The sequence below is a fragment of the Lepidothrix coronata genome, unplaced genomic scaffold (assembly GCF_001604755.1).
Source record: "Lepidothrix coronata isolate B3197 unplaced genomic scaffold, Lepidothrix_coronata-1.0 Scaffold61, whole genome shotgun sequence".
Classification (NCBI taxonomy): domain Eukaryota; kingdom Metazoa; phylum Chordata; class Aves; order Passeriformes; family Pipridae; genus Lepidothrix; species Lepidothrix coronata.
The window spans coordinates 922,590-943,065 of record NW_016690241.1 but is presented as its reverse complement, the minus strand read 5'-3'; positions in this window follow the sequence as shown (position 1 = coordinate 943,065).

Here is a 20,476-nt window from a genome sequence, read left to right as displayed (position 1 = left end):
CTGATGATGGGAGCAGGGTAGAACAAGGTACTTGAAAGTTTGTAAAGGGGGTTAGTATCAATCAAGAACACTATTAAGACACTACTATGTGAGACCTAGGAGTTGTGAAAAATTCTACAGTGCTCACTGGGCTCTCATTTCTCTCCATAGTTTACTAGTACAGAGTAGCGAGACTCTAATTTTGGACTGTAGCATATGAGGTGGTGGTGGTCGTGGTGGTGGTGTTTGAAACCGAGCAAACCAAAATGCTGCCATATTAACTTCTACCTCCACTCCTCCCCCACTCCATCCCCCTGGGGAATATTTCACTGGTGTCATGTGGAAAACAAGTCTATTTCCAAGTGGTCTTAAAGTGGATCCTCACCCTAGATATGTTTCAGTAACTGTTTCTGATCCTCACTGTCATATCCCTACTCAGCTGAGGTTGCATATGATTGCAACTCTGTCTTTATCGATCAACCCTCCACATTATTTGAATTTGTTTAATTGGTGTTATTTGCATTTCTGTAATCCATGCAACTTCCACAAAAAGTTAAAGCAGTGCCCACAAACAGCAGTGGATGATTGTTCTTAAATCCAGTAGACAGCTTTTTATCGGTATGACTCAGTTGTGAAGGAAATTTCCAGATAATGTTAACAGCTGAATAGAAAGCTAAAATCTGAATAAATCTAACATAGTGAGTACATAGCATGCACAACGTGTCATTGCTACGTGGTCAGTATTTGACATATGCATTTGTCAAATACTGTATGTATATGTATATGACATATGACATATATATATATGGACAGTTTGATCCTGTGCTCAGGAAAGTTAGTGGAAATCTTTCCACTGTTTTTAGTTTAATGTCTGACTATATGTTGAGAGGGCATATTTTTATTTCAAAAATAATTTAATGTCCGAATTATACCTCTCCTGCTCAGGATAGATCTATGCTATATAAAACTTACCATTTCTTCTGTGTTTTGCATAGTTTTACATATGCATTTCCTCATAGAATGCTGTATATGACAAGAAGTGAGGAAATCTTTTCTAGCAGAAGCTGTGAGGATAAAGGTCAAGACTGTGTTTACTCACAATTGGAATTTGGCAAGATAATTAGAATAATGTCAGATACAACATAGATCAAAGTTCTATTTTATAAAATTCAAGTCTTAGGGATAGCACATCTGAGGACAGCACGGTGTGCAGTAGAAGTTGTTTTAGCACCAGAAAGGATTACCAGCCGTATTGTCTGTGGCATCTGGTTTCCCTTGGAGGCACTCAATCTAAATGCTATCCATTCCTTTTATTATTTTTGAGAGCCACAGAATTTAATGGAAGTTGAACAGCTAGGTCTTAAGTGTAAGATCATGGTATATCAAATTTCATCATATCACTTTCTGCTGCCTTGAGCTGAGACTAATGTTTGGTGAAAGCGGCTTTTATAAAGATGGAAAGTTTGAAGCTGGAAGCATGAAGAGTCATGAATTCCTTGGTGCTTTGTTCCAGTTGCTAAAACCAGAGCAACTACATCTTCTTTCTCAACTTCACTTCGCTGACCTCAGTCATCAGACATTGTTTTTCTGTCATTGCTTTCTCTCCTATGTTATATTCTTCTACTTCATATGTTCTCCTCATATAATCTATACCCAGTACAAACAAGGCATCTGTCAGGTTTCTTTTTGAAAGACAAATTTATTAAATGCTTCTTATCTCCTATAATCAGGTTTTTTTATCCCTTAACCTTCTGTGACTTCTAACTGAACTGCCTCTTCTCAGTTCTGACCACAGTATTGGTTCAGTTCCTGCCGTTTAGCTTTTTGGATTATACTGCCACCAAACATGTTTTAAACCTGGGTTCCCAGCCTTAAACTTGAGGAAAACATCAGCAGAAACCCAGATCTTTGCACATACTTTTGATGTATTAAGCCTTGTGCATGAAAGATGATACTATAATAAGTGGCCTTGTTGCTAAATTGTTCATCTTGCCCGAAGGCAGCGGAATAGACCATTTGAGGTCCTCTTCGACAGGTTTTATAAGATTTTTCCTTTTTTGTGCCTATGATTGTTGTCACATTAGCTGATCATTTTCTTGCCTCTCTGTGAGTACTGGCCCAGTGTTGCAGTCTGCTGGGTTTTCTGGGGAATAAGAGATGGGCCACATGCAGTGAATGGAGTGAAAGGAAGGGAGAAGGATGGTTATAAATTTTCAAATGGAGACTTTTCTGGCTAAAGAAAACATAAGCAGAATTCTTCTTGAATCAGTAGTTACTGTAGTGGAATTATCTGTCCTCTCATTATTCATCTAGATTTCAGCAGTTTTTTGACTATAAATAGTAAAGATTAACATTTGGATAAATATATCTTCTGGACTCATTTTAGTTGGACTTTTTTTTCAACATATCTTGAACAAAATGGTGGAAACTGATAAAATCTGCTGCTCTCAGTTATTCAGGTTTTCTGACAATATAGAGGGCTGCTTATGAGACAATTGCAGAAGTTGAGCTTTGCGCTAGAAACTAAAAATGGGGACTAACTACTCTTTACTTTGATATGATTTCTTTTTTCTTCTTCTTCTATTTTTTTTTCCTTATGCCTGGAAGTACAGCCATGTTCTCTTCCTTTGCCATGACTTAATAGATGAAGTCTTATAATCAAAACTATCTAGCTTTTCATGTGCCCTATCCCAAAGAGAAATGTCAGACTGATGCAGAGACTACTGACTGCTACTTTATCTACGCTTTGCAACCTAAATGCAATTTAGCAAGCAACTGTAGTGATGTAAAGGAGGAGTAACTTCATTACAACAAACAGAAATTCTTCTGATTTACATCAGTGAAATTGAGAACATAATTCTGATCATCATTGATTTGTCTTTAAATATTGCCTTTTACATGTGACAAATGTTCCAAATTATTCTTCTATAAATGAAGACTGCACTTATACTGCCAGCAAGTTATTTTCTTTCTGCCACTTCTAGTTTGCCAGAGGAACAGTGGGAGAGAGACATTTTCATGGCAGCAAATATTTTTGAAATTTAATATCTCCATAATTGTGTAGTCTACAGGAAAGGAAAAAGAAAATGTCCATAACCATACTTTAAGTATTGTGTCAGCAGTCTCCATCAGTTCCTAATAGGTTAGGCATATGCTATTTTGGTATCACAGGATTGTTCTTATATTTAAAAAGTTTACTGGTTCAAATTTGCTTATTTAACAAATAAGCTTCTTTTTTCTAACTATTTTTGTATGCAGGTTTTATTCTGTTTTGCTTTTAGACTCAAGAAATTTTTAGGACAACTTTTCTTCTGAGGAATAGCAGGTAAAAGCATAACATATACAGGCAAATATGTGTGTGTTGACAGAATATGTAATTATATTTACCGTGTGTGAGGGAAATTAAAGCTGTATAGGGTTTGCAAAGCTAGCACAGCATACATAATTAGCAGAAACTGGTTTTGATGGGAAACAAAGAGATATGCAGTCACTTGCTTATATGCACACTAGTAATTGCACGTTTGCAAAGGAGATATTTATAGACACGAAGGTGCACAGTTGTTCTATACCTACCTGTGCATTATTACATCTAGATCAAGCCTGCACACAATCATTTCTGCACATGGTATTATTTAGATTTTTGCAAGTTTCATTCTTACAATAAGATTAAAAAGAAAACATTAAGTCAAGGAATTTTTTTTATCCTGGTCTCTTCTTCTGTTAGTTACTATAACACAGAATTCATTTAGCAGTTATGAAACCCTGTTGTTAAAAAGTGCCAAGTCCACATCCTTTTAATGTAAAGCAGTTGCATGATTAGAAATATATAGCGCGCTTTTCTTAGTAACTCTAACAGTCTAAAGGATGTCAACAATAGTACCTCCATAGAACTTTCCTTATAAAAGAGATGTAAGGCAAAGAAACTAAGTATTAGCTAAAAATAAATTGGACTTGCAATGCAGTCCAACATTGAAAGCTGTTGATGCATTTCATGAAGCTACTGAAAGGAGAGTCCCTTAGAAGGTTTTCTGGAAGTAGCCAGAGATCACTTCTGTTAGGTATTAAGTGGAAAGTGCCTCAGCTTCCTGCCAAACTTCATTGCATTTCTGTCTGAAGTGTAGCAGCCATGAGGCTGCTACCTTTGTTCTCATCTTACACTGCTTTAAGAACTATCCACTTTGTGCAGCATGATAAAGCTCCTTTTCATGTTTTCTGCTTTTGTAGGTAAGCAGACTCAAAAATCCTGTGGATTCCTGTGCCCCCTCCCCCCCCCGAGTATGACTCTTTGGACTCTGATTTTGTAAGCTCTATGATTTTTTTTCCCCATGATTTTTTTGTATTCATCTACAGAAAGGCAGTATAGGGTGCATTTTGTCCAAAAAATGTCTGTTGAAATAGTAGTTCATATGAGTGACTAGGAAGATATGCCATCTCTGGAAAAATTAAATCAGCAGGCTTAGCTTGCAGCTGGAGAATAAAATGTTTGGAGAGAAACTGCTTTTCTGAGACAAAATCAAAGACACTGTTGAGGTAGCCAAATTGGAATAGTACAGGGACCCTGATACTAGTAACAGCAAGTCCTGCATACTGAGAACTTTTGGTACTTGAACCAGGCCCTCTATTGAACTTTGGATTCAAGTAGAATTCTTCTTGCTGGCCCATAACTTTCAAGACACTCTAATTCCCTGTGATAACAGCTCTTACCTGTTCCTGCATTCTAGTCTTTCATTCATTTTCTGCTTTGCTACGCTCTTCTGTTTTAAACATATTTAGGCAGGAAGACCTGGGAACACTCATTCTTCATTACTAGGCTGAGTGACTGACTTTTCAAAGGACACTTGCTTTTGAAGTTACTGCAGGGTGTGAAGTGACTTGGTGTGCTCTCTGTGCTTACATTAGAACAGCCAAGGACCATGCATTGTGCACAGATATTCTGGCCTTGCTGTCTGCCAGTAATATTTTCTGCAAGGAATGACAGTTGAAGTGAGTTATGAACAATTTTTCTCCAAAAACTTTTTTTTTTTTTTGTATTTATATGCAAGCCCAGCAGGACTGTTTAGAGGTGTCTTGTTTTGGCATGGGTTTAAGTCTTTATGTTATGTGACATGTTCTGGTGTGGGTTACCCTAATATCAATCCAAAATGACATAATAGCTCTGCGTATCAGGATGATTCACTAAGGTTGTGGAAGGTTTTGTTCCACAAATTAAAAAACAGATTTAAAGAAGAACAGATTTAAAAGGCTAAGGCTTTGTTGATGTTAGCAGCAATACTAGTAAAAGCACTTCACAGAAAAAATAAGAAAGCTAATGCTGATTATTTTAGAACGTAATACCATACTTTTCCAAATGCCTTTTTTGACCTTTAGCATTGATTTTTTTTCCTTGCTTGACAGTTAGCATTCTTAAATGACCGTGAAGCAGAGGTCCTGCAGAATTCAGGATTCATCCATGGCAGCAGTACTATTTTCTGCTAATACATATAGAAAGGCTAGAGCAAAGACCCAAAAAAAGAGTCAGGGCAGTACGTTGTTGGTAGTGCTGTTCAGGAGAGGCAGCCACAGTATTTTCCCCACCAAGTGATAGAGTCACATGCTTCATAAACTGAAGACATTGACTTTGAAGGCTTATAACAGCCTTCTTTAGCCCTCAGGTAAGCCCTTCTCTAGTCATTCAGTCTTTTTCAGTCTAAGATGCTCAAAACTGTGGTGAAACATTTGTTTCTTATGTACTGTACTGCATAGAATTATAGAATCATTCAGGTTGGAAAACACCTCAAAGGTCATCGAGTCCAATCTTTGACCAATCACTACTTTGTCAACTAGACAATGGCACTAAGTGCCGTGTCCAGTCATTTCCTGAACACTTCTGGGGATGGTGACTCCACCACCTTCCTGGGCAATCCATTCTAAGTATTCCAATACTTGGAATGGACTTCACCCTTTCATTAAAGAAATTCTCCCTGATGTCCAGCTTGAATGTCCCCTGGTGCAACTTGGGGCTGTGTTCTCTTGTTCTATCATTAGTTGCCTGCAAGAAGAGGCTGACTTACCCCTATCTTTCAGGGGATATCTCTCTAGTTGTAGAGAGGAACACTACTCATGACTTACTCCTTACAGCCACTCCTCATATGACTTACTCTCTAGACCCTTCACCAGCTCCATTTCCCTTCTCTGGACATGCACCAGCACCTCAATGTCCTTCCTTAACTGAGGGGCCCAGAACTGGACACAGCACTTCAGGGTCAGCCTCACCAGTGCTGAGTACAGTGGGACAATTACTTCTCTGGTCCTGCTGGCCATGCTATTTTTGATATAAGCCAGGATGACATTGACCTTCTTGGCCATCTGGGCACACTGCTGGCTCGTATTTATCTGCTGTCGACCAGCACCTCCAGGTCCTTTTCCACCTGACACTTTCCAGCCAGTCTTCCCCCAGCCTGTAGGGCTGCAGGGGGTTGTTGTGGCCAAAGTGTAGGACTCAACAGTTGGTGTTACTGCACTTCATACTGTTGGCCTCAACCCATCGATCCAGTCTGTCCAAATCCCTCTGCGCAGTCTTCTAACCTTCCAGTAGGTCAATGCTCCTGCCCAACTTAGTGTTGCCTGCTGACTTACTGAGAGTGTGCTTTCAGTCCTCGTCCAGATCATCAATAAATATATTTAATAAGACTGAGTCAAAAAATATATATACTCAATACTAAGCCTTAGGGAATCCCAACTGGATCTGGCACCATTCACCACCACTCTCTCTGTGCCTGACCATCCAGCCAGATTTTGACCCAGCTAAGAGTGCACCTGTCGCTTTTAGTTATATACCAACTAGTCTTTAATTAATATTGTTTTAAAATTAATTACACTAATTGACCATGGTCCAGGATATGTGTATGACTAGTCATAGAAAATCTTTTATACTGTATGCCTCTGCCATAGTTCCTATACACACTCATAGTTTCATGTCTACAAATAGCATATTCTCTAAAACAAAGGCATCGTCTTTTCATTTGATAAAGAAAATGTTTAACAGTTTTGTCTTCTCTAAAGAAAAGGATCTTCCAGGATTTTTAGAATTTAATTTTTAGAAAATTGCCTTGCTAGCTGTATGACATTTCCTTCATTCTTGCATCCAATTCAAGTAGTTGATGTCAGCCTTTAGAACCTACTTCTTGATGAATTTGCACCTCTATCTTCCTGCATTCCTTCAAGTCTTCTCAAAGAAAATCAGAGGCAGAGCAGTCTCAAAAAAAAATCCTCAGCTGTGGAATTTTTTACCCTTTGTTTTGACAGACCATGAATCAAGGAACCTTAAAAGAAAGGTATATCATTTGTTGCAGTCTTCTCTGAACAGAAAAGTAGGTGGAACAGCATTCTTTGAAAAACAGAGTCTGTATGATTTATTAAGTTTTGAAAAGTGTGCATCTGTTCAAGGTCCACACATCAAACACATTTTGTTAATAATAAAATGTCTTCTTAAGTGAAAACCTTCTTGAAGGAGTACAGTACACTGTGTGTCTTGATTTCCATGTGTTTCTAGGACTCTGACTATCTAGCTCACCTATAAATGCCCCAAAATTCTTTTTGGTGATAAATTTACAGAGGTTAGAAAAATTGCTAGAGTAATTTATTTACTTGACATAAATTCAAATACACCAAAATGCGATATGAAGACTGTTTCTTTACTTCACCTGGGGATCTAGGAAAGGCTTCTCTCTTACTGCTTTAAGCCATTTTGTTTGCAGTTTTCTCCACTATTTATGCAAATGAAGCAACAAATTCTACTTCACTGTAGTAATACTGTAAAGGAAACATTGTCCTGTCAGAGGTACTATATATTCAAGACCCAGAGGATATATTTATCTTGTGACTTTTATTGATCTCAGCTTTGTTAGAAATTCACAAGGAATTTTAAATTCAACCTATTGTGAAAACTTTGATTTTACAGGGAATTTTTTGCCCACACAACTTAGTAAGAGTCATTAAAAGCTTCTTTTTAAAATAGAAGAAGAAGAAAAAGAAGATTAAGAAAGAGAAGAATAAGAAAAAGCAGAACATCAGGAAAAACTTTTTCATTTTCTGCATGACTGAGTGCTGGCACAGACTGCCCAGAGAGATTGTGGAGTCTTCATCCTTGGTCCTGGGGAACCGGTTGTAGGAAGCCCTGCTTGAGCAGGAAGGACTGGACAAGATGATGCCCAGAAGTCTCTTTCAACATTCTTTTTATGACTGTATTTAAATATGCACAGATTTTTAAAAGCTGAATAAGTTAACTTGTGCAACAATTTCACTGTCATTCCACCAAAGTAAAAGCTCATCTTGTGAGACAATTAGGTCAGCTAGTTGTATCTAACAGCAGTTTCAACCAAGAGTCAAAAAAAAATGATGGTGGAGGCCACACATACATTTATATTTGTGTTTTGTTTTGATGTTGAATCACTAACATGTCCCAGGCAGCCCAGAAAACACCATATGGAATGCATGGGGAGAAGGGAGTAGCTAGTCTTCTGAGATGAATCTTCATGAAATTATATTTCTTGGAAGAATACCAGGGAATGCTGCAAATAAAGCCCAGCCTATGTATAAAGATACTGTTGTCTAGACCACTAAGGATTAGGTGTTCCTTCTTTTTCTCAAAGCGATGCTGTCTTCTATGAAAGATGAAGCTCAGACCCAGTATGTAGTTGGTGGCTGTAGAGAAAACAACTTCCCATGGCATTTATTAGTTGAACTCTGTTTTTAAAAACAAAAGCAGACTGAGCATTCCAGATCTTAACACTATGAGAGCTCATGCTCATTTCTGTGTGCTTGGCTTCTCCTGGGCCTCATGTGCATATAACCTGACACTAGTGGTTTGCAGCACATATGTACTCTTCATTCTGTTAGCTTGTGAAGGAATGTTTTTCAATACAGGTCAGGTTTTTCATTTTCAGGTCAAAATAAAAATAACTCTAGAGGAAGCTGTTTTACTTTGGAATGATGTAGGAGACTTGTGTATTCTCTACCCGGCTCATGCATAGATCCATTCAATCCAGTCACTGAGGCTCAGAGAGGATACAGGTATCCTTCTCAAAAGGATACATAATAGTCCATACATAATACTGATTGGGTGGGATTTGCTATTTTTTTCACATATCACCTTAAGAGCATTATTAGTTCACAGAATCACTGAATCATAGAGTATGCCAAGGTGGAAGGGACCCACAGGGATCATTGAGTCCTGCATCTAGCTTTGAATCTTTTGAATATATACTTTTTTTTTCCTGTAAGAGCATAGATCTTTATTTTCTTTTTCCTTGCACAAATCTAAGTACTGCCTCCCAAGAAGTTGACTAGAGTACCATTGTCTTGAATGGATGTGCCTCAGGTTAGTCACTGTAACTTCTGACATTTTCCTATTTTTCAATAGGTGGCACTATTCCAACTCACCAGTGTTTATGCTGTACTATGAAAAGTTAAATAACTCTTCCCAAAAAAATCTCCAAAACAAACCAAAAAAACCAACCAGAAAACCGTGGAGTCTAGAGCTATTTTGTGAAAGTATTATCTGAAAATCAGCATCCCAAAAGATTTGCAAATGAGAAATAACCAATTTCTAGCCAATTTCTAGCCAAGGCTAGAAATTCTACATAAATAATTAATGCAGCAAAAGAAACACACTTCAAGCATTCCTTTCCAGAGCCTACAGCTTGGTGGTTTTAGAAAAATTAGTCAAATCCTCTTCTTTCCTACTGTTAACAAAGAAACTCAAGTTTTTGAATTCTGTCACTGCTTTACTAAAACAGCAGTTTGTTGAAGCAATCATTAGGGCAAACACCAATGGCTTTATAGCAGAAAATTATCAGTGAATTAAATGAATCCCTTAATAAATGTCCACAGTGGGGTTTGCAATATATCCTCTAATTGGTTGGTGAAGCATCTAAATGCATTCCAGTTAAAAAGTACTGTTGTCCAAAGACTTGGTTTGACAGATTCAGCTTGTGTGTGCAATGTGAGCAAAATGACTGTCAAGAGCTGGAATAAGCTTAATGAATCAAGACTGAGATCCAATCCAGAACTACTCACTTTTTTCCTACTAGGCATGCATATATGAGTGGACACCCAGTGATATAAGATTCAGCATTTTAAGCAACAGAATAATGAAGAAAATATTATTGTAGAACAGATTTTGCAGCTATAGAGAGCTATGGTTGTAAAATAGATGATTCAGACTGTGGAATTACACTAAAAATACTTGAATGGGGAATTTTCCTTTGTGCAGTTTGTGATAGCTGCTAATTATTTAGAAGTTGAGACCTAGATAAATTATCACATCATAAATCTACATAACATGTTGTTATTATTAACTGTAAATTTTTGTGAAGTAAGTGGAAGCAAACTGATTGAAACTTTTAGCAGCTGAATGACACTTTTAGCTTACATGAATACTTAACAACCTGATCTCTGCTGGGACTTGGAACATCAAGGTGGAATTATTAATTTTATTTTATAGTACTTGAAGTTACTTACTCAATTAACTTGTAGACTTAACATTTTAAAAATGGAAAATACTCAGCTCATTCTTAGAGAATGCAGGATAGCAAACTTGCCAGATGCTTGAAGACCCTGGCTTCTATAATTTTCCAATGCCATATTTTTCCCTTCCTCATGCTAGACATACCACATCATTACACAATTTTTTTCACTACATCCTTTCACAGTGCATGTACATCTTTGGCAGTGGGTCCACACTCAACATGGTGAAAATAAGGTTCCTGCATAAGAGATTGCTGTATATTTTTCAGTAGTTGAACACTGCCTCCAATTTATCCACAACTAAGTATGTGTTCCTAGTTGAGAAATTTTGTTGGTTTGTTGTTTTTTTTTTTTTTTCACTCAATACTTTCTTTTGAAAAGCAGTGTGACTAGGTTCTCCTAGAAATCAACAGGGAGACACAGAAAGCAATTCAGCATGTGTGACTAGATCTCTCAATGATTTGGGATAAATCACTTCCTGAGGTGCTAATCTCTCTCCTGACTACAGGGTAACGCTTGAGAACTACCTCTGACAACTTTGGGCAGACCCTGCTGTTCAGATCAACCCGATATGTTAAGTATCAGGTCAGAACTTGCACCTTGCAGTAGTCACAGATAGGCTCTAACAGACCTGAATTTTCTTCTCACAAATATGGTCTTGAGGTTCTGACAGATATTCCAGTGGAAATATCAGAAACAAAGCGAGAAGTGCATCAGGTCTTGTGAGTACTCAGCAGTGGAGAAGAGGACAAGGTAAAGAATACCATCATGCTACTCTGTAAATTTACAGTTCGTTTGCATCCTGTTCGTGGTGTGAGGTTTCAGTGCCCTCATCAAAGTGGGTATGTTAGAATGGGGAATGTTGTTAGAGGGTCACAAGGCTGCATAGAGAAGCTGTGGAAACTCCACTCCTGGAGGTACTCAAATGTCCGCTTGAGTCTAACACTGAAGGTGACCCTGTCTTGAGCAGGATTTTTGGACACATCTAAAGGTCATCTGCAACTGTAGTTATTCTATGATGAAAGATAAGAAATAGCATCTGCATGAGGATAAGAAAGGTAAATTTAGTCTCTTCAACTTAGAGACATATCTTGGAGATACTGTAAGTCATCAATAGCTTATAGAGGGTGGATGGAGGGTCAACTGTTTCACTGTCTTTTTCACTCTAAAAGGGGGGGAGGATCTGACATTAAATGCATGCTGCCATCATTAAAATGAATAGAAGGAGACAGGTCTTCAGGGAGCAGACAACAGATGCGTGGAACTATGATAAATCATGCAGTAAATGTGAAAAACTTAGCTTACGGAGACGCAGAATACATATTGAAAAATATATCTGCTCACGGTAACTAAAAATGCATAATTATATTTGGTTAAAGAAGCCAATGATCTGACCCTCACTGGAGGCCTGGGAAGTATTAGAAGGAATCGGCATATATGCTTGACTTGCTCTTACTCTTGCTTGCTTGCAAGATGGCCACTGTTGGAGACAGGGTTGTGGGCTGAACTACCCTTGGTTTAAGGGAAAGCTATCATTCTTGCATTGGTTTAGACCAATAGGAAGAAATCTTTGATTTTTAGCCCTTCCTGGCAAAATTACTTTTTTTATGATGACTGTCACCAACACTCAAATATATGTTAGTCTTTAGATTAACTACCTCTTGGCTAATTAAAAAGGTGAATAGTGGACTTTTGTGAGTATATATACCCAAAAAATTCTGTAGTATATAATACATGTTTAAGTCAGAAATTTATAATACATATAGAACTCAAAATAACTCTATCACTTATTTTTTTATCCTTAGCTTTAGAATCTATCACTCAGTATTATTCTGAAAGAGTACAAACCACATGAACTATTGCTAGATTCCTTCTAAAGTAATTGCAGTCTTAGAATAGTTTGTTCACATATAAATTTGCAATTCAGTATAAGAAACAACCGTGGATTTAAGTTATCCGGAGGCATTCCTCATACTTATCTACTGTTGCAGGTTGGCTGGACACAAAAGACACATGGATGCCTTTGAATACTCAATGCGTGGATTAGAGGGTTTCCCTGATGTGTAAGTTTTGCCTTTTTTTCTGTTTCTTTTTTTAATGTGAGAAATGTGGCAGGTGGTATACAAAGAAGTGAGTCTGAGCACTGTACAGCATATTATGTTGATTGTCCTGGCATATGTTTGGTTCAGGCTTAGACTAATTCTGGATGTCAATATTTCTTCTTCATGGGCAACGTTTTGGGCTCGGATGAAGCTTCAAGATTGTAGCTATCTGGCACTCTGAAAGAGTTTTGGGGAAAACAATACATTTTCTTTGACAAATAAATCAGTCTATCATATTGTATTTCTTATTGAAGAGATGTTACTAAAAAAAGGAAAGCAAAAATGTGAAATGTTTTGCTTGCACTGATTTAGAAAGTGAGGTGAAATACTGGAATTAATCTCAAAAGACTTTGGAGGAGTTTGGAGATTCAGGTTTACAATTAGGCTTAACACATGTTCTGGAATGCCCTGTAGCACAAGACAAAATTTAAGGTTTAAATGTAGCATTTGATATTTATGATCCAAACATTGGCAATGGGCTTAAAAAGTTAAAAAACCTGCACAGGAAAGCAAGTGAGATCAGGCACAAAAACATTCTCGTGCAGGTCGCATCTGGAGGAGGTGACTCCGTGAGAAAAAATGATAAGAAGACTGAAGAACAATTGACATTTTCACCTGCATTATGAAAATAACTTTTTTCTGTTCTCCTGGACACAGTGTCCATCACACAACTGAAAGAATGCATCATGTGGTAGGGGAACCATTGGCCTATGGGTCGAGCACAGAGGATAATAGTGAATTGGGTGATATCAGACTGGTGACCTGTCACTAGTGGGGTTCCACAGGGCTCCATCTTAGGCCTGTGCTCTTCAACATCTCCATAAATGACTTGGATGCAGGCCTGGAAGGGATACTAAGCAAGTCTGCCAATGGCACAAAACTGGGAGGAGCTGTTGACTCCCTCAAAGTCCAGGAGGCCCTGCAGGGAGACCTCAACAAATTAGAGGACTGGGCAGTCACCACTTGTATGAAGTTCAACAAGGGAAAATGACAAATTCTGCACCTGGAATGGGGCAACCCTGGATGTACGTACAGACTGGGGAATGAGATGCTGGAAAGCAGTGCCATGGAAAGGGACCTGGGGGTCCTGGTGGACGGCAAGTTGAATATGAGTCAGCAGTGCCCTGGTAACCAGGAGCATCAACTGTGTCCTGGGGGGCATCAGGCAAAGCATAGCCAGTCAGTCGAGGGAGGGGATTGTCCCATTCTGCTCTGCACTGGTGTGGCCTCATCTTGAATACTGTAGCAGTTTTGGACACCGCAATGTAAGAAAGATATTAAGTTGTTAGGGAGCGTCAAAAAGAGGGCAATAGAGATGGTGAAGGGCCTTGAGGGGAAGCCGTATGAAGAGCGGCTGAGGTCATTTAATCTATTCAGCCTGGAGAACAGAAGACTGAGGGGAGACCTCCTTGCAGTCTGCAATTTCCTTGTGAGGGGAAGAAGAAGGACAGGCACTGATCTGGTGACCAGTGACAGGACCCAAGGGAATGGCCTGAAGTTGTTTCAGGGGAGGTTTAGGTTGAATATTAGAGAAAGGTTCTTCACCCAGAGGGTGGTTGGGCACTGGAACAGGCTCCCCAGGGAAGTGGTCACAGCACCAAGCCTGACAGAGTTCAAGAAATGTTTGGATGATACTCTCCGGCACATGTTGTGACTCTTGGGGATGATCCTGTTCGGGGCCAGGAGTTGGACTCCATGATCCTTGTGGGTCCCTTCCAACTCGGCATATCCTACGATTCTGTGATTCTGGATAGGATTAGTAGACATCTATCAGAACATTTTGTTCAAATTACTTCTCTTGAGACAGTAATAGTGTTTAACAGCAGAACAGGAGATTAATGGGTTTGGAATGATCAGACTATAAAACCAAAATTATGTAACATTTTATTTTGATGAATATTGTCATAAAATATCTCATTGCCATCTATTGTTTTAGTATAAAAAGATTTCCAGGACAATATATTTTCCACCTTCCATTAAACATATACCTTCATATTTTCAGAAAATAGGAATAAAACCATTTACCTGGAATGCTTCTCATAAAAGATATACCTTTCTTGCTGTCTCTCAAACATCAGATTTTATTGTTATTCAGGCTGTTTCTTGGTTCCTTGTATTCAGATTCATCTAAACCTTGCAGTTTCTTTCTGCTTATCTTTTCTAAGATATGGATCTTTTATGAGATTTCCTCAAACTAAGAATTGATTTCCCACCTAAATTAATACAATATCTTTTTTTTTTCCTCCTAGACAAATGGAATTTTTTCCTATTAATGCTGCTTCAGGATAACTATTGCAAATTCCCATTTTCTTACACCACTCTGTTATCTCTCCTTTTGAATCCCTTTACTGGCTTCTGTTTCTGTATTCTAGCAGATGTAGCTTATGTATCTTCCCTTTTCAGGCCCTTCATGGCCAATCTTCATTCCTCTTGTCATTTTTGATTCATTACTGGAAAGTTCTATTCCTGCTTCTAATGAACCCTGGACTCATTACCTGTTAGGTTTATTTCCAACAGTATGTTAATTCTTCCTGTTTTTTCATGTTAGTGCTTTTCCTTGGAAGGACCTCCTTAAAAGTCAAATCATTGCTTTCCTTTAAGTGCCTCCTTGGGATTCTCCTTTGTGTTAACATCTGCAGAAAACTTGACACCTCCTTAGCCAACAGGGTGATTAATGTCACCTTGTTCTCTTAAGCTCTCCTATATCTAACTTATCTGTCATTGCAATGTTAAATATTATGCATCTTTCTTTGGCATCTTGTTCTTTTTCTGGTTAACTGGCTATGATCAAGACCATCATTCCAAAAATAGACAGAAATAAGCAAGAAAATTTTAAACCAAAATGAATTAAATACAGAAGCACACATTCTCTTTTTCATGTAGGAATTTATCAGCATTTCTACTAGTCTTGGAAGGTTGGTTTTGAATGTGGCCTGAAAAATTTCAACGCTGAGAAATATCAGCTTTGCAGACTTGAAAAGGAAGGTTTGTGAGACTATGATTTAAATGATTTGCATTCGCAAGTTTAGACAGTGCCAGATCTTATAGGATGGAAGCGGAAGAAATACAAAGAACAAATAATCAAAACAGAAGAATAGCTCTATACAGGTACGAGTAAACTCTCATTTTAATCTTTTTTTATTTTCCTTATCACTAAAGGAGCCAGATAAATCACCATTATTTTTATTTACTGCTGGCACTTCAGTCATGCCTCATAACTATTCTCCAAAGAACAGTTGTATGTGTGGGCAGGTCAAATACTGAGCCAATGAACCTGAGTGCCCTAACATTCAACTTCATAAGCATAATATAGTACAAGTTCCACCAGGATGTAATTGACAGCATCATCAGGGAGCCAAAGAAAATAAATGATATATCAGCTGATACTCTTAGGCCAAAATATATTCAGGAAAAATTCTTCAAAGCCAGATCAGTACTGCAAAATGCATTAATTACCTGCAAAATGTCAAGTAAGTATTTGCTCTGCGTCACTGCACACATTAAATATAGATCCATGTGCTATCAGCTTCCTCTCATTTTTCACTGGCAATCATGAGATATTACTTTATGATTACATTAATTTTACTTGTTATTTGTGCTCTTCCTCTTTGGAAATGATTGCCTGGACTAAGGGCAGTGAAAAAAAAAATCTTAGGAATGCCAGTAACAATTCACCTTTACAACAATCAAGCTAAAGGTAGTCTTTTGTCAGTCCTCTCTACTCTCTCTTTCAAAACACATAATTCCACCCTGGTCTCTTGATCCCAGGTGGGTACTCTCGCCATACTAGGCTTTGGGGTAGGGTTCTCTTCTGATTGCTCTCCTTGTCACGTAACTCTTGTGGTCACAGGTTTTTACAGAAGCTCTGGGAACAGTATAATCTCAAACATCAAAAGGGCTGTGTGCCCAGCTAGTCAGAGCACTTCCTTAGCAACAAGAGATATTAATCTGTTTCACTCGGGATGAAACATAGTCCTCCTCATACCCTGGGAAGTATCATAACCGTAAGAATATTCCTTCCAGGAGTGTTTTATAGTCAAAATGTCCATGGCTACACCACTTCCCTCCCAGTCTCCTCTGTGTTTCTCTAGAATTCTTTGGGTCATTGTGTATTGGATGAGGTAGGACACTTTGCCAGTGTGCCGTAGTCCCTACAGCGAGAGAGCTGCCTTTGTGCTCAGCCCAGGAAAAATGGCATCCCTTCTGCACAGAGAAGGCAGCACCAAGTGAGGTACTTAAGGAAGATCTGTGAAAAAAATGTAGGCATCTGTGGCCTCTAAGAAACTTAGAAAGCTAGAAAAGGTATTTGTTTCTTTATCTTGGAGTTAAGAACATCGATGATAATTTGTATGCTTACATACTTTTTTTTGAATCTTATCCCTGGTGGTCTAGTGGTTAGGGTGCAGCACTCTCACCGCTGTGGCCCGGGTTCGATTCCCGGTCAGGGTAAAATTCCCCCGGGCAGATGGAGCTCGTCAGCCCTGTAAGACCATCCATCTAAGAGAAGGTCACTCTAAACAAACCTACGTTCTGAGGACCTCACTGCCACTGTCCGAGCTTGCTCGGCCCCGGCAGATGAACCTCAGGATTAAAGGGTGGGCTCAGTTCAGCGCACACTGGGTCTCACCTAAAAAATCCACTGTGCAGGCTCGAAGGGTAAAGACTTTTCCCAAATCTTCGCTCGCGAAGACTGGCCATACACATCCTTGAACACATTACAAAGGCCCAAGATTTGTTTAATTATCTTTTAGTCTCTAGTTTCATAATATTTCCAAACAATTTTCTGTTACTCTTTTCCGTGAAGCTCATCCCAAAAATATTTATTTTGGCTGACAGCAAAACTGAGCAGTGTTGCTGACATCTGTCACAGATTAGTGGCTTGAAAAATTACAAGAAACAAATTTGGTTATCTATGACTAGTACCATTTAAAATGTTTTTTCACTTCTTAGTGTCACTACCTCACTTGTGCCTCTGGCTTTCCAGCTATTTAGCTACTATCAAAAGCCTTCATATGTCTGTAATGTTTTCCAAAATGACCACAAGTCAAATATGCAAATCAAATCTATCAACAAGTTATTGTGGAACAAAATTTTCTTCTCTTCTAAACAAATAATATTTGTGAATGATACATTCATTATCTCATCACATGGCGATCCCTGAAGAGGTCAGAGCAACTTGTTCTGAGCATTAATAACACAAAACAAAAGCATCCGCTCCACAGTATGTATTTAAGGCCGGAACATGAGTAGTTTTATTGACCTCAAGGAGGGTTCGTATGTTCTTAAAGACATGCAAACTTGCACTGAGTTCTGAATAATGTAGGTACACGCAATGTATGTACAACATTGAAGAACCCTGGTTTGCTCCTTTTCCTGCACTATTCCTAAGAGAAAATATGCATTTCAAATTGCTGCTTTACAGCTTTTTATTCCTGTTTGGCTTCTCTTAATTTCTATTTCATCATTTCTAGAGAAAGAAAATCTTAAAAGAACTTCTTTCACACTACCTTTTATAGAAACTCCATGGATTGCTGCTGGAAAAGTGGTTCACTGCTCTTATAGACCTATAAAATCTTTCAGTAATCTTTCTCAGAGTGGTAAAACATGTATTTTTCCAGTAAAGTAAGCAAATATAATATAGGACACACATAGGGATCAGAGCTGTTGAGTAAGAAGCTACTAAACTGACTTAAATTATGATTTAAGATCCTTGAAGAAAGGAAAAACTGGGGGGGAGGTGCAAACACTCGGCTATGATTTGGGAAAGAACAACATAGAATGGAACATATGAAATGAAGATACTCAGAGTAGAAGAAGTTAAGACAAAAAAATTTCCAAGGGGAAAAAACCTCCAAACATTATTAAAAACTTGAGGTGACATTTGACTGAAATTGTTTTTAAATCAACAAAGACCTCTCCTGACTTTTGTTCTTTGACTTTGTCATGGTAGCAACTGCAAGAAAAGATGTATTATTGGAAATGCTTAAATTACTTTGAGAAGTATTTCACTTTAGTTTTGATAAAGAAAACAATGTGTATGCTAGATATGTTGAAATATTACGTAGATACTGTTTTTACAAATATACAAGCGTGACTCTGATTTGATGCCAAATACAATTGATAGACATTTTTTGGATGGGATTAGTTGAATATAACTTAACCCATTTGAAAATAAATGTCTGGCCCAAACTACTTGTATAGGATCTCCACACTGCCAGTGCAGCAGATAAATATCTCCAGAATATGATTCTGGAACCTGTTCTGAATTTGATGTCTAAAAAAAGTGAGATCAGTTATCTTTTGGAGGTGTCACTCTTTGTCTCCTGTAGTGTAAGCATTCACCTTTAGACAGTTAAGTCAGTCAGATAAATTTCACTCTCTTAGTCTACATTAACAGACCTTATAACACTCATCTTTCCCTAAGGATTTGTTACAGTCACAGAGAAAATACAATGTATTTCAACTATTATTTTGTGGATAGTTCAGTAACAGTAGTACAATCTATGCAAGAATCTTCTTCTGAGGAAACCATTACCCTTTCTTTCTTGAACTCTAAAATACAATTCTGTTAGGTGATGCATGGCATATTACACCTGTCATGTTGGCACGCTCTGTGACAAAGGACACAAGGTTCTCTTGTTTATTTCTCTCTGCTTTCTGCTATTTCACTTTATTTTCGAACATTTATTATTTTTATTATTATTTGTTTTTCACACTAGAAAATAACAGAACCAAACATTGCGTATAAAGTTGATATCTAAACTGTGATAAGAGCATGGATGTCAGCCTTATTGTTCCATTTATTGTTTATAATTACTCCAATAATGCTAGTTGTTCACTCTGTGAAATTTAAGTTTGAGCAATAAAAATAGATGAAACAGACTCACTTTTATCTCAGAATTTCATTACTCAATATCATCCCAAGAACAGGTCAGTGTGGTATCCTTTCAGCTCCTAGTGTGCCAATTCTACTGTACTGGAAGGTGGGTTGATGTTCTGGGCATTTGTTACATTTATAGAAATTTTGATATTCCTTTGCCTGTATCTTTATGGCAGCTCTTACTTAAAAGGCAGAACTCATACCTCAAAGTTAAGTGACAAAACACACCGTCTCATAGTGTGACAGGTCCACAGCCTCCTTTTATATCCTGAAGTGCCTTGTTCCCTGGTGCTGAGAGACATTTTTTTGTTCATGCCATCTGAGAATTGTCTTCTCAAATGTCTAATAAACAGTTTCTGCAATAAGAACCAGACTACAAGTCCTATTTCATTGATGAGTTCCTCATTTGCTGGGGTGCAGAACTGCGTCCCTTTTGTGTGCTTTGGTTTTGGCATGAAGATGCATATTGTTGGGAAAACAGGTTCTGAAGGACAGAGGGGGAAGTTGATAGGTAGTAGAGGATTCTTTTCCCCTCCACAGCCACCACATTCCACCTCTTGCACACTTACTGTCCTGTGTCAGTGGTTAGGATCCTTGCTGTAAGATTTCTCTCTTTATTTGTACTGGAAGAGAGTAAACCGACACCTTCTACATACTGTGCTTTGGCTTTCTGGGTGTTTTGTTTTGTTTTGTTTTAATTGTTTGTTTGTTTGTGGCTTATTTGCCTTTTTAAAAATACTCATTGCATTATATAAAAAAGACTGTTTTTTTAAAAAAAAGTAGCAGCTACTTTATTTTAAGGAACATCTAGGTATTTGTGATGTGTGCACTAGAAAACTAATAGAGTTGAGTCTTAAGGTTCTTAAGCTTTTTAGACAAACAAACATCTATAACTTTAATTCTGATCACTGTGAGCCAGGCACTGAGGTACCTTGACACCCTTCCACACTTTCTCAAGAAAATGTGAGATACCTAGGGAGTTTTAGAGTCAACTTCTGTAGTTTGACTG